This window comes from Pleurodeles waltl, chromosome 6 (assembly GCF_031143425.1).
Source record: "Pleurodeles waltl isolate 20211129_DDA chromosome 6, aPleWal1.hap1.20221129, whole genome shotgun sequence".
NCBI lineage: Eukaryota > Metazoa > Chordata > Amphibia > Caudata > Salamandridae > Pleurodeles > Pleurodeles waltl.
In genome coordinates, this window is record NC_090445.1 from 232819054 (window position 1) to 232831909 (window position 12856).

The 12856-nt window shown below is 47.8% G+C and overlaps 1 long non-coding RNA gene across 2 annotated transcripts in view; it reads right to left on the minus strand.

Moving 5' to 3' along the window:
- The window catches only part of LOC138299587 (uncharacterized), an 83400-nt gene that overhangs the window by 27199 nt on the left and 43345 nt on the right, over positions 1-12856 (minus strand). The window contains exon 3 of one of the 2 annotated variants that reach the window (XR_011204790.1): positions 6504-6672. The exons of the other annotated variant lie outside the window; for it this stretch is intronic. This is a non-coding gene — a long non-coding RNA (uncharacterized lncRNA). The remainder of the gene's footprint in view (positions 1-6503; positions 6673-12856) is intronic. 2 annotated transcript variants of the gene reach the window in all.

Here is a 12856-nt window from a genome sequence, read left to right on the forward strand (position 1 = left end):
CTCCAGGAGGTGCTCTCCGAGATCCTGGGAGCCTATCAACATTCCCAGGACACGATGGGCCAGATCCTAGACAACGTGCAGGAGAACAGGCGGCTGCATGAGGGACAGTATCAGGGGATCAGGGAGGACTTGCAGGCCATCAAAAACACCCTGATCTCCATAGCAGGGGTGCTGGCAGACATAGGCAACATTATGAGGGAGGCAGTGTCACACCAGCGGGCCCCTGCCACTAGCCAGTCATCTGAACAGCCGCCACAGGACCAACAGGCCACTAGCACCCATCCCCCTGCAGAAGGTTAACCACCCCACAAACGTTCCCTGCGATCCAGACAGAAGCCAGAGACACTTGCCAAGACCACCGCCAGGAAATGAGACTCTCCTGATTGTCCCCCTTGTGCCCCACTCGGTCACCTTGTCCACCTTGAACTACCATTGCTCTCCTTCCTATGTCCCCTTGGACAATGCACCTGTGCTAAGAACAGACTGGAACAATACCCTGGACTTTCCTCCATCCTAACCCCATCCCATTGCACTTTCCCCTCTATATATTAGCACTACAATAAACACCCTTTGATAAAAATCAACTTTGAGTATGTCATGTATTTCAAATATGTATTGATTGAAACAGCTACAACCATTGCAAATGAACTGTACATATAATGAGCATATAATTAATGACCTGTAGCTGGCTGTTGTGATCACACCAGCAGTATTTGTCAAATCACCACCATCTGCAAAATGAATATCTAGAGGAAACAGTAAGTGGGCAAAGAAGTGGGAAATACCAGCATGCCAATGCCACACTGAATACAACCAAAGTCATTGAAATGCAAAGTTTCACTGTCTCACCTGTGTGTCACTGGAAGTACTGACGGATCACAGATGTTCTGTTGTTCACATCCTCATCCTCTGCCTCCTCATCCACACTGTCCACAGGGTCCACTGCTGCCACAGAGGCATCTCCAGTCTCCTCCTCCTGCAGAAAAGGTACATGTCATCTGAGGGCCAGGTTGTGCAACATGCAGCATGCCACTACTATCCGGCAGACCTTCCTGGGTGAGTAGCACAGGGATGCACCTGTCAGATGTAGGCACCGGAACCTGGCCTTAAGGAGGCCAAAGGTCCTTTCAATTATCCTTCTGGTTCGCCCATGTGCCTCATTATAACGTTCTTCCGCCCTTGTCCTGTCATTCCTCACAGGGGTCAGCAGCCATGATAGGTCTGGGTAACCAGACTCACCTGCAAATATTAAGGGACAACATTTAGCCACACACTATCCTATATGGCAAACACCATAGGTATACACCAACATATACTGGGTGGGAACCAGCGCTCACCTATTACCCACACCATGTGCCTCTGTAGTTGGGACATCACATTTGGGATGCTGCTATTCCTCAGGACAAAGGCATCATTCACCGACCCAGGATACTTAGCATTGATGTGAGAGATGTACTGGTCCGCCAAGCACACCATCTGCACATTCATGGAGTGGAAACTCTTATGATTCCTGAAAACCTGTTCATTCTGGCGGGGGGACAAATGCAATATGTGTTCTGTCAATCGCCCCAATTATATTGGGGATATGTCCCATTACATAGAATCCGGCCTTCACAGTGGCCAAATCCTCAACCTGGGGGAATGCAATGTAGCTGCACATGTGTTTTATCAGGGCAGACAACACTCTTGTCAGCACTATTGAGAACATTGGCTGTAACATTCCTGCTGTCAAGCCCACTGTCACCTGGAAAGAACCAGCTGCCAGGAAATGGAGAACTGATAGCAATTGCACAAGGGGGGGGTCCCAGTGGGGTGATGGATAGCAGATTTCAGGTCAAGTTCCAATTGGGCACACAGCTCTGTGATTGAAGCCATGTCCAGTCTATAGGTGAGGATAATGTGCCTGTCCTCCAGTGTAGCCAAGTCCACCAGGGGTCTGTACACGGGGGTATGTCTCCATCCCCTATTCATCCGCAGCAATAGGTATCTAAGGGACAAAAGAGAGAGGAGGCTGTCACAAATTGAACAATGGAGCCACAACAGCAGTCCGAAATCTGCAAACATGTTATGGGACAGTGTAATTTGTAAAGTATGTGCCTATTTATCCTGTGATGCAGCATTAATCCATAGGCCTCCCCCTACCCCCCGAAATGGCGAAAGCCTGTCCTGTGTGGAGGGACAGGTGGACGTGAGGTAATGCTGCTGATGTTGTGCGCTGTGCCAGTAGGGACCCGCCATGCAATTCCTCATTGGTTATAATGGGCCCTATGGTGTACAGTGGCCAATGGTGATCTATGCCGGTGGTAATGGTATGCACCGCCGCGGACGTGACCGCCATTTTCTATCATATTCATCACTTGTTTCCTGGCCTTCCATAGGAGAGGACCTACACTGCATGTGCTGCTGTGACCTGTGTCTGGAACCTACCATGGCCCGTGTGACTGGGGAAAGGGCCCCAGCCTTCACTTCTGAGGAGTTGGAGCGACTGGTGGATGGGGTCCTACCAAAAGGATGGACTGCTGTATGGGCCTACAGACCAACAGGTGAGTACACTGTTGGCACGATGCATGTGGCATGAATGCATGGAGTTGTGTGTGTGAAGGCCTCGTGTAAGAGGGGTGGGTCGATGTCCTCTTGGTGGTGTACACATTGTGCGCTGGCCTATGTGTATGCCAATGGTGATGGAATCGGGTACGGTGGGCCATTTGTATGACAGGCTGGACTGTTTGTTTAATGGTGTTCTCCTGTCTGTCTTGCCCCTGCAGGTCAGCGCCCATCAAAAGAAGGGTATATGGCGTGCCATCGCCAAGGAGTTGCAGACCCTGGGGGTCTATGGCAGGCGGAGCACCCACTGTCAGAAATGGTGGGAGGACCTGAGACGCTGGGCATGGAAGACCGTGGAGGCCCAGCTGGGGATGGCCTCCCAACGAGGAAGGGGTGCCCATCGGACCCTGACCCCCCCTGATGGCCCGCATACTGGCAATGGCCTATGCTGAGCTGGATGGGCACTTGAGGGCATCACAGCAGCCACAAGAGGGTGAGTACAGTGACCATTATTGAAGCCATCATTGAGGGGTGGTGTCCGGGTGGTGGTTGTGTGTTAGTGGGTGCCCCTACGCCAGGCCATACAAAGCAGCGTAGGTCCTCTGGTGGCTAAGAGTCTGAAATGGAAATACTGCTTGCATATCTTGTTAGTATTCACTACTGGTCAGGGCTGCGTGGGTCCCAGGTGTGCTGCAGTTGGCGGTGTGTACCCCTATTCATTCCTTGTTGAGTAGCCATTTCACAGGTAGTGCAATGCATAGTGTGTAGGCCTGTTCCCTGTGTGTAAGGGTGCTGTGTACGCCAACAGTGGTGTTGGTGCAGTCATTGACCCAGTGTATCCTTTGTCTCTCTCCCCCCCTCTCTTGTTTTGTCATCCTGTCCTTATGTGCATTAGCATCATCTGGCGGAGGAGCAGAGGCACCGGTGACAGAAGGAGCTGCTTCCCACAGGACCCTGGAGGCAGAGTCCACTGATGCCAAGGGAACAAGTGGGATGGAGGGTGAGGGGAGCACCACGGCGGAGACTAGAAGAGACAACACAAACTCAGATACCTCCTCCGATGGGAGCTCCCTGGTGGTGGCAGACACCTCTGTGACCACCCCAGCTGCAGGTACAGCCGCCATCCCATACCAGCACCGCCCTCCCAGTAGCCCCTCAGCAAGTTGCCCGTGCCCGTTCACCCAGGAGTCTGGGCATCTCCTTCGCCCCAGGCACCCCAGTCCCTGCCCCAGTGAGCCCTGCTGCCCTGAGTGAGCAGGCTATTGACCTCCTGAGATCCATCTCTGTAGGGCAATCAACCATTGTGAATGCTATCCAGGGGCTGGCATCCCAGATGCAGCAAGGCAATGCATTCACAGTGGATTGGCAGCCAAACAGAGATCGATTCAGTCTCTGGTCTCCTCTCTGATGGCAGCCATTGTCCCTGTTTCTACCGTTCCCCTCCAACTACCATTTCCAAGTCCCAGTCTCCTCAACCCCAACCCATCCCAGGCACACATACAGACAAGCATGCACACAAGACAACACCCAAGAGTGGCACAGGCAGACACAAGCACCACACTTCATCCCACAAGCACTCATGCAAACATCATACAGTTGCAGACACAGCCACATCCACTACCTCCACTGTCTCCCCCTCCTCCTCCACCTCCATCCCAGTCACATCCACATTCACGCCTGCGTGCACTGCCTCAACATCCACCACCAGCATCACCACACCAAGCAGCACACACACCTCACTAGCAGACACCTCCACAACATCCATCCACTTGTCCCCTGTGTCCTCTCCCACCCTGTCTGTCCCCCCTCATAAAGGACACAAACGCAAGCATTTAGACACCCAACAGCCATCCACCTCACACACGCACACTGACCATGCACCTGCACCCAAGTCCAGCAGACCTACACCTCCAACAACCACTCCCTCAACCGCCACTCCATCCCTCCTCCCACCTACCGTCCCTAAAAAGCTTTTCCTTGCCCAACTTGACCTCTTCCCTCCCCCTCCCCCCTTGTCCTGCCCATAGAATCAGGGTGCCAATCAGCCAGCCCAGCACCTCAGCCAAACAGTCCACAGGGACAGTGGAGGCACCTCCTAGTCGTGGAGGCAGGACTGTGAGGGATTCCACTCCAACAGCCAGAAAGGGGAAGAAGCCCACAACACCTACCGCCAGGAAGGGAAAGGAGCCCACAACACCCACAGCCAGGAAGGGAAGGAGCCCACAACAACTACAGCCAGGAAGGGGAAGGAGTCCACAACAACTACAGCCAGGAAGGGGAAGGAGCCCACAACAACTACAGCCAGGAAGGGGAAGGAGTCCACACCTCCTGCCATGAAGGAAATGAAGCCCTCAACTCTCACAGCGGCTGGGAGGGTGAAACCACCAACACCATTGCCACCACCTGTGGCAGCAGACGCAGCCCAGGAGACACCACCACCTGTTGCCACAGAACAGCACTCTACACCAGCTGAGGCAGTGCATCTATCACCGCCAGTAGAGGCAGGCCAGGAGGCACCGTCACCTGTTGCCACAGAGCAGCACTCCACACCAGCTGAGGCAGTGTGGCTATCACCGCCAGCAGAGGACACGTAGGCCACGCGCCAGGGACTGCTGTGCAAGGGGTCCCCTCCAGAACCGGTGGGCATGGCCCCCAGCTCAGAGACTGTAACCTTGCACTCCCCAGCAAACAGGAATGGGCATGGAGCACCCTCCAGAACCAGTGGGCATGTTCCCCAGCTCAAAGACTGTGGTCTTGCACTCCCCAGCAAAGAGGAATGAGCATGGTGCCCCCTTCAAAACCAGTGGGCATGTTCCCCAGCTCAGAGACTGTAAGCTTGCACTCCCCAGCAAAGCGGAATGGGCATGGAGCCCCCTCCAGAACCAGTGGGGAAGTTCCCGTATTCGGCTGAGGTGTCCCCCCATCCTCCTGAGGTGCCTGTCCACTTGCAAAATTATGCCCCTGCAGTGTTCTCTCTAGATGTGTCAGGATACAAGTTGGGCCTTGGACTGTGACCTGTGGCCGTGTGTGCCCTTATGACTTTGGTCTGGGCATTGGCCCTTTATGAACATTTGTATATAATTGGTTTGTGCGGTGGGTTTTGCTATGCTAATACGTTGTCAGTACTTACGAAATCTGGTCCTTGTTTTATTATGCCATGTGTTGTGTGCCATTGGTTTTAGTTGTGCAGCTGGTTGTGTGTATGGTTGTGTGTGTGTCGGGTGTGTATCGTGAATGTGTGTCACTGTCGTTTTCCTCCCTCCCTTGTGTGGTAGGCGGTTGTACTCATCGTCTTTGTCGCCGTTGGTGTTCCAGATGGAGCATAACGTAGAAAAGCATCAGGAACACTTGCAGTTCGGGTTCCATGGCGGCGTAGTTCTTCCATGTGTCTCCAATGGTGAGTTCTTTCACTTCTGAGCTCAGTTTCCGCCAGGCTTTTGTTGGCATTGGCACTGCCCCAGAAAAACGTGGCAGTTTCCAGTGTCTTAATATGGTGGGCGGTACTTTGTCTTCCGCCTGGCTGTTGGTGGCTACCACCGTGGTGAGTGTTGTTTCCGCCCTGGCGGTTGGTGTGGTACATTGGCTGTCTATGGGAGTAATCACCGCCGTGGTCATAATTTGTCAGAAGTTACCACCAGCCTGTTGGCGGTATTACCTCCACTTTATCACTCACCGCCAGGGTCGTAATGAGGGCCTATATGTTAAATTATTGTATGCAAGTTCATCAAACCTTGGAAATAATTATACGTCTCTTATTTAGTGTAGCAAATAAACAATGGTTGAAATAACCACCTTCTTGTATTCATAAATTGTATAAGTTCATCAAGCCTTAATGAAATAATAAATTGTCTCTTTTTTCTTGTAGAAAACAACAGCCGTTAACATTACCAATTCCTTCAAACAACTTCCATTAGATAAGTATACTTTATGGTTTGAATAGACCTTGTATCACACTTTACCAGCATGTAGAGATTGCTGCTTTTAGTAACTGAGTTTTCTGTTTGTTTCACCAGGATTCCAGGAAGACCAGATGTGCATCACTCGAAGAGATGAAGACATGGAGAACCCAACGCAGGAGGACGTACCAGCCAGGATCCAAAGAGAGACGGGGGACGCCGAGTGCTTGGGCTGAGGACAGGAGAGAAGGACACAGACTAAAACACTTGAAAACGTCCAGCAGGTGAGTACGGAGGGAGGGAATACAGAGGATGAACGGTTATCACCGTGCAGTGCGCAGCCTTAAAGGCTACGCCCTCCACCTTAAAGGGACCGCACAAAATGAAGCTGCCAAGAGGTGTGCCCGACAGTTGTATGGGCAAGCATAGTTTTGTGAGTTGGGATCAGGAAATTGTCGGATCAAGGACTCACAACAAAAATATGACATTATGAGGCAAAACTTTCTGTTGGACAATAAGTGTATCTGAAGAAAGGCAGGAAGTGTGCAAAAAGGGAAAGATTATACAGTGAGACAAAGAAGAGACTAAGGTGACTAGAAATAAAGTTATCTTGGAAATAACTGCCAGAAGACACACTTCAAATACTTTATCTCAATAAATATTTTAGCTCCATATCAAACTGAAACACATTGGCCATGATTTAAAAGTTATATCTGCTTTGGATGGGGATCCAACAGTCTAAGGGCCTGATTTAGATCTCGGCAGATGGAATACTCCATCACAAATGTGAAGGATATGCCATCTGCTGTATTACCATCTCCACAGGATATAATGAGATCGTAAGACGGTGGATGGGACATCTGCCATGTTTGTGACAGAGTATTCCCCTCCGACAACATCTCACCTACAGTGCTGTGCTCAGATGCCAGCAAGAAAATAGATCACACACCATCCTTCTAGGTAAGTCAGGGTAAAACATTGTGCACAAGAAGCTGGGTCTCAAATGAAAGCCCTCCACTAATCTTTGGATATACAAAGACTTATCAGTAGCCCTTGCTAACAGAGTCTTCATGGAATTCCTAAGAGTAGCCCAGTCTCCGTCATCGTCACTTCAAAGTGAGGATCTCTACCCTTCCAGCCACATAAATGAAGGCAATACACTTCCACTCACTGGGGAACAATCCTCATCCTCCACTGTGTACCACGCTTCAACAGACACATCTAACTGGATTCAGTACTCATCCACGCTTACGCTACTTCTACTGCCATACATGTGTCACATGTTCACCGTACATGCACATGCACTATATATGCACACAGTATGTCAGTGCCAGGTTCCCGGTTTCACATAACAGTGGAACTCTACACAAGAGGGTTCAGGCGCCTACTCTCTCTCTGACCCTTGTTATTCTCTTATTTTATACCAATGGTCCAGAAGTAGTCTAGCTGTGGACAGGCATTTCTCAGTTTCAAGTGCCTATCAAAAGTACCTAATGTAGCACTATCTCCCATGCAAATAATGTGGTTTCTTTATATAGTTTTGCATTCGCAAATTGCAAGCTATCAAAAAAGCCCTGCTGTATTCCTTAAACCTAGCATGAAAAATGGACCAACTTTGAATGCCCATCTGTTGCCTCTCCTTGTTTTCTTTCAAATGACCCTCCCCTTACTCCATCCTCTGCATGCCTTTACTCTCTAAGTACAGCCTCCTGAAACATGTTTGCCTTAATCCCCGTTATTGCATTTCTCCAAAATACCCAGACCTCATTTCATAGATCACAACCTATCCTTCTATAAAACCATACCCCTGCAATCTAACAAAATATAATCTCCTCCAGCCTATCTATTAATCCGACCAATCACTCGCAATAACGCACATAGCTCTCACTAATGAGCATATCTAGCTCCATCAATTTAATCTACTGCAGAGAAACTGGAACACGGACAGTGAACAGTTTCCTGGACCACAAGAGTAATAACAAAACTAACCTCAAAAACCATTAACCATTGGATTAATCATTACCATTGTGTTCCAGAGCAGCATGCTGCCCCCCTCCTCAAATGCTTCAATGCCTTGTGAGAGGTAGTAAGGGCTAAATCAATGCAATTACAATACAATTACAGTACAAGACACTATCTTGTCAAGGCAGCAGCACAGAGTGTCAGGACTATCCATGTCAAAGCTGCCAGTCATCTTGTACTTTCATAAGCCTGTATCACGCCAATCCCAGTGCTACGAAAAGAGACATGCTGTGTATAAATCAGTATTGGATACTTGCAAAGGAGATGGGTCCTGACACCCATATCTATGACCGAATGCTCACCTGGCCATTTGAAGCCATGGGTCAGGGCACTGTCTAGGAACAAAGCAACAGGCTTGAAAATTAAACTTTAAAAAGACAACATGCAAACAGCTAATCACGGGACAAATCTTAGACCACGTTATAATCCGCAGAATATGCTAAATAACGTTAATATAACCCCAGATGTGTGTAAGCAGGGCAGTAGAGAAAGGCATCCCAGTAATTCCTTCCAAACATATTTGGTCTTGGATGGATAGGAGGAGAACTCAATCTCATTTTCTCTTCAGATCGCCATAACAAGTCAAACATCCAGTCAGAATCCAGAGTTTTGGGCGGCTAGTGGAGCTATGTCCCAATATATAAATTTGGCGATGGATGAGCACAAAGAAAGAGGAATGCATTTCAAGTAATTTAGTTCAGCTTTCACGCTGTCTTATCTGCTGCTTCTGCCTGTTTAGGTCTTGCCGTTTGGACAGTAGATGCAGTGTTTGTTGCAAGATGTATGTAAGCTTGCAGTGGGCTTATAGCCCACCCATTTCTTGCTTTTTTGCTTCTTATTTGTTAGCTTGGGTGAGCTTTATTTCCTCTTCGTGCACTTGTCCCTCCCCTCCCCTGGAGCCGCTTTTTTAGTGTGACCTGTGACTATATTGATAGCCATTGTAGCATTTATAAAGTTATTTCTGTGACCTTGGACAGAGGTCATAGCAGCTCAGCACGTTTGAATATTTCACAATTATAACCTATTGATTAAGTGGGAGTGTGTTTGGAAACAAACAGTGATTATCTTGATTAATCCTACCACAGTTGCAGAACATGTTATGCTTCTTAGACTCACAACAATTGGATTGAAGTTTGACCGTAAGACAAGTGAGTTCCTGCGATCCTGCTTTGACTTCTTCATATATAGGTTTTCAGAAAAGGAAGACATCACCATAACCTCGAAACTGATCCATGTTTAAAGACCCCAACCCCTGCACCATCCCAGGGAATCTACCAAAAGGACAACAGCATGCCATGTCCTTTGTTGTCCACTCGGTCTATTGCGCGGTGTGGGCGAGACTTCCCTTCAGCCAGTGCTTCTGAGGCTCTCTCCTGCTTAGAAGTTGCTTTGCTGGCTGGCTGTGGGTCCTTCCACAATGTGAACAATCCTCAGGGACTAAATGTGCAGGACCCAATTGCTACAACTGCTGCTGTCTAAACTATTTGTAAATTATGATTAACCACATTAGAGGCAGAACTGCCATGCTTAAAAAATCATATTTCCCCAAAAAATGTAATGAAGCAATAGCGCCAGGCCCGCTTCGAATTAAAAAAAACCCTGAACAAATGGCTGGTATTTTGTCTTAGAAAGGTGCATCTCTGATTAACACGGGCTTTGCACGCTAATGGATGGGCAAAACCTCTGGCAATGATGTATGGTCACACCATAAATGCTGAGGTCGAAACAGTACAAATCAACTTGAGAGAGGCTAACTCGATGGTAGTGAAGCGGTTAACCATCCATGTGCTGATCCAAAAAAGATAGAGTTAGGGTATTACAACAGCCCACGAAGGTGGCCACCCGTCAACAGAGAAACTGAATATTACATATGGATGCTTAACAAAGAAATTCACATTTCTTGTATCAAAGAGAACATCATCTACTTCTAGGAAGAGTAAATAGAAAGTGACCCCATTCCCCATCATGGCTTGTGGAAACCCCAGCTAATCAGTGCATAACCCATATAGTTACATAGGCAGATAAACAATGACTAAGAGAGCAGAAAGAGAGAAGCTCCTGAACCTGACTTTTCCAATCTCATATCATGTTCTAGTCCAGGACTATTACCCAGAGAGAAAATTCCAGTTAGAACTGAATCCGTGGGTCCTCTCAGCAATGAAGACGTATCACAAAATAGATGTTTATTCCTAAGTATGGACAGCGAGGCAGGTGGCTGTCAAAACACCCTCCAATATGTGCCCAGAGACCCTTGAGTGTCTGAACACAGAGGATGGTGGTGCAATCACATTGGTCATATATTTAGCATTGAGCATGAACCTTTTATCTTTACTGTTTGCCCCATCTCTTGGTAGAGGTGCAATTATGAAATCACAGCACTCGTCGTGCCTTGACTCAATTACTGTAATTCAGTACTACTTAGGTCTCACAGAAGCTCTTTTACACCATCTACAGTGTATGCAGAACTAAGACTCCAGGCTAATACTCTCAGTTCCCCATTTGTAGGGGCAGCTTTTCTTCTTCCCCAGCTACAGTGGCTACCAGCAGCGTTTCATATTTATTTCAGAGTCTTGAGTATTATACATCATAACATACACTCCCTCTTTCCATAATTTTACATAAGCAAATTCAGTCTGACAATTGAATATATACTGAAAGATCCTTGTAATCTATAAAACAACAGCTGGCAGCTGATCCTTCTCTTACATAGTCCCTAGTGCCTGGACCACTCTCCTTCTCAATTTGAGACAGACATTCATTCATCTTGAATTCAAGAAAAAGCTAAAAACCCTGCGTTGCCACCGAGGCTAGAGACCTTAGGGGATTGTGCTCTCTCTATATATACACTACCAAATACAAATACAAGGCTTCCAAAACCAATACTGACCCTTGCCCAAGCGATAATTAGAATGTGCTCAGTAATAACAGCTGCTAGCAGGCCAAGTGCCCAGGATGCTTGACCAACACCAGATTCATTTAACCAGGGTTCTGTCTGGGTGCTGAACATGGTACAGTGGCAGTGAAGAGAGATACGAGACACAGGTTACACTTGATGGTTCAACAAATCTTTCACTCAAAACATTCCTTGTTGGAATAACTGCAGAAGGGTCTCTATTTTAGTTATGACACACCTGTAATACTAGCATGTTCCACAAAGAGCCCCTACCTCAACAATGTCTGTCAAGTGAAGTCAAACGAAAGGTGGGGCAATCAATAGACAGGAATGTCCACTGCCCTCGCAAGCAGCCCCAGAAAACTACAACGTCTTCCAAGGGAAGTTAAAACAAGAGGAGATGATCAGTAGAAAGGAACTCCCACTAACAGATAAAAAGCTGACCTCCCAACTGAAGAAAATAAAAATTATTGTACACCGCTGACTGTAGTTTGTTCTTGTAAATTAAAGGCCACTTCTTAAACATGTGATAGATGTATCTTACAATCATCAAAAATATTTATTATAGCTGTTAAGCCAGGTTACATTTGTGCAGTGAACAATCATGAGTGGTACACTATTAAATTTGCTGATGCATGGGGGCGCTACAGAGGCCATAGCAAGATGGCTGAACTATAGTGCAGCTCTGCCAGTCGTGGGCCAAAATCCTACTTGAATACTGCCATCCGGCTAAAAATTGTTACTAAATCTGCCCAGAATGCCGCCTATTTATACTGGTTAATATTGTGTTGCTACGGTGCAAATTTGATAAGTTTGTCTGGAACTTGCCCACGGAAGGCTAGGCCGCGACGCAAGATGGCAGCGCTGTAAGCATACAGTGGAAGAAATCATCAAGTGGGGCTACAATATAGAGAGTTTTTTAGCAGACAGTGGTCAGCTGATGCTACCATGCTGGAGATCACATTGTTAGCAATGCAACAAAGCCTGCAATCCATTGATGGTAAAATCAACTGTTAACAACAGAACTTCATAGAGAAGTTGGACAAACAGGCATTGCGCCTGTCATCTGCAGAGCAGCGATTATCCATGATAAAAAGATGAAGTTGCACCCTCACCACGAAGTGCCTCAGTATGGAGAAAGTCTTAGTGGTCATTCAGGTCAAAATGAAGATTTAGAAGCACATTCTCGGTGAAACAACAGGACCTACACTGCATATGCTGCTGTGACCTTTGTCTGGAACCTACCATGGCCCGTATGACCGGGAAAAGGGCCCCAGCCTTCATTTCAGAGGAGTTAGAGAGACTGGTGGATGGGGTCCTATCTCAGTACGGACTATTGTATGGGCCTCCAGACCAACAGGTGAGTACACTGTGAGCATGATGCATGTGGCATGAATGCATGGAGTTGTGTGTGTGAAGTCCTCATCTAAGGGGGGTGGGTAGATGTCCTCTTGGCAGCATACAGGTTGTGTGCTGGGCCATGTGTGTGTAAATTGTGATG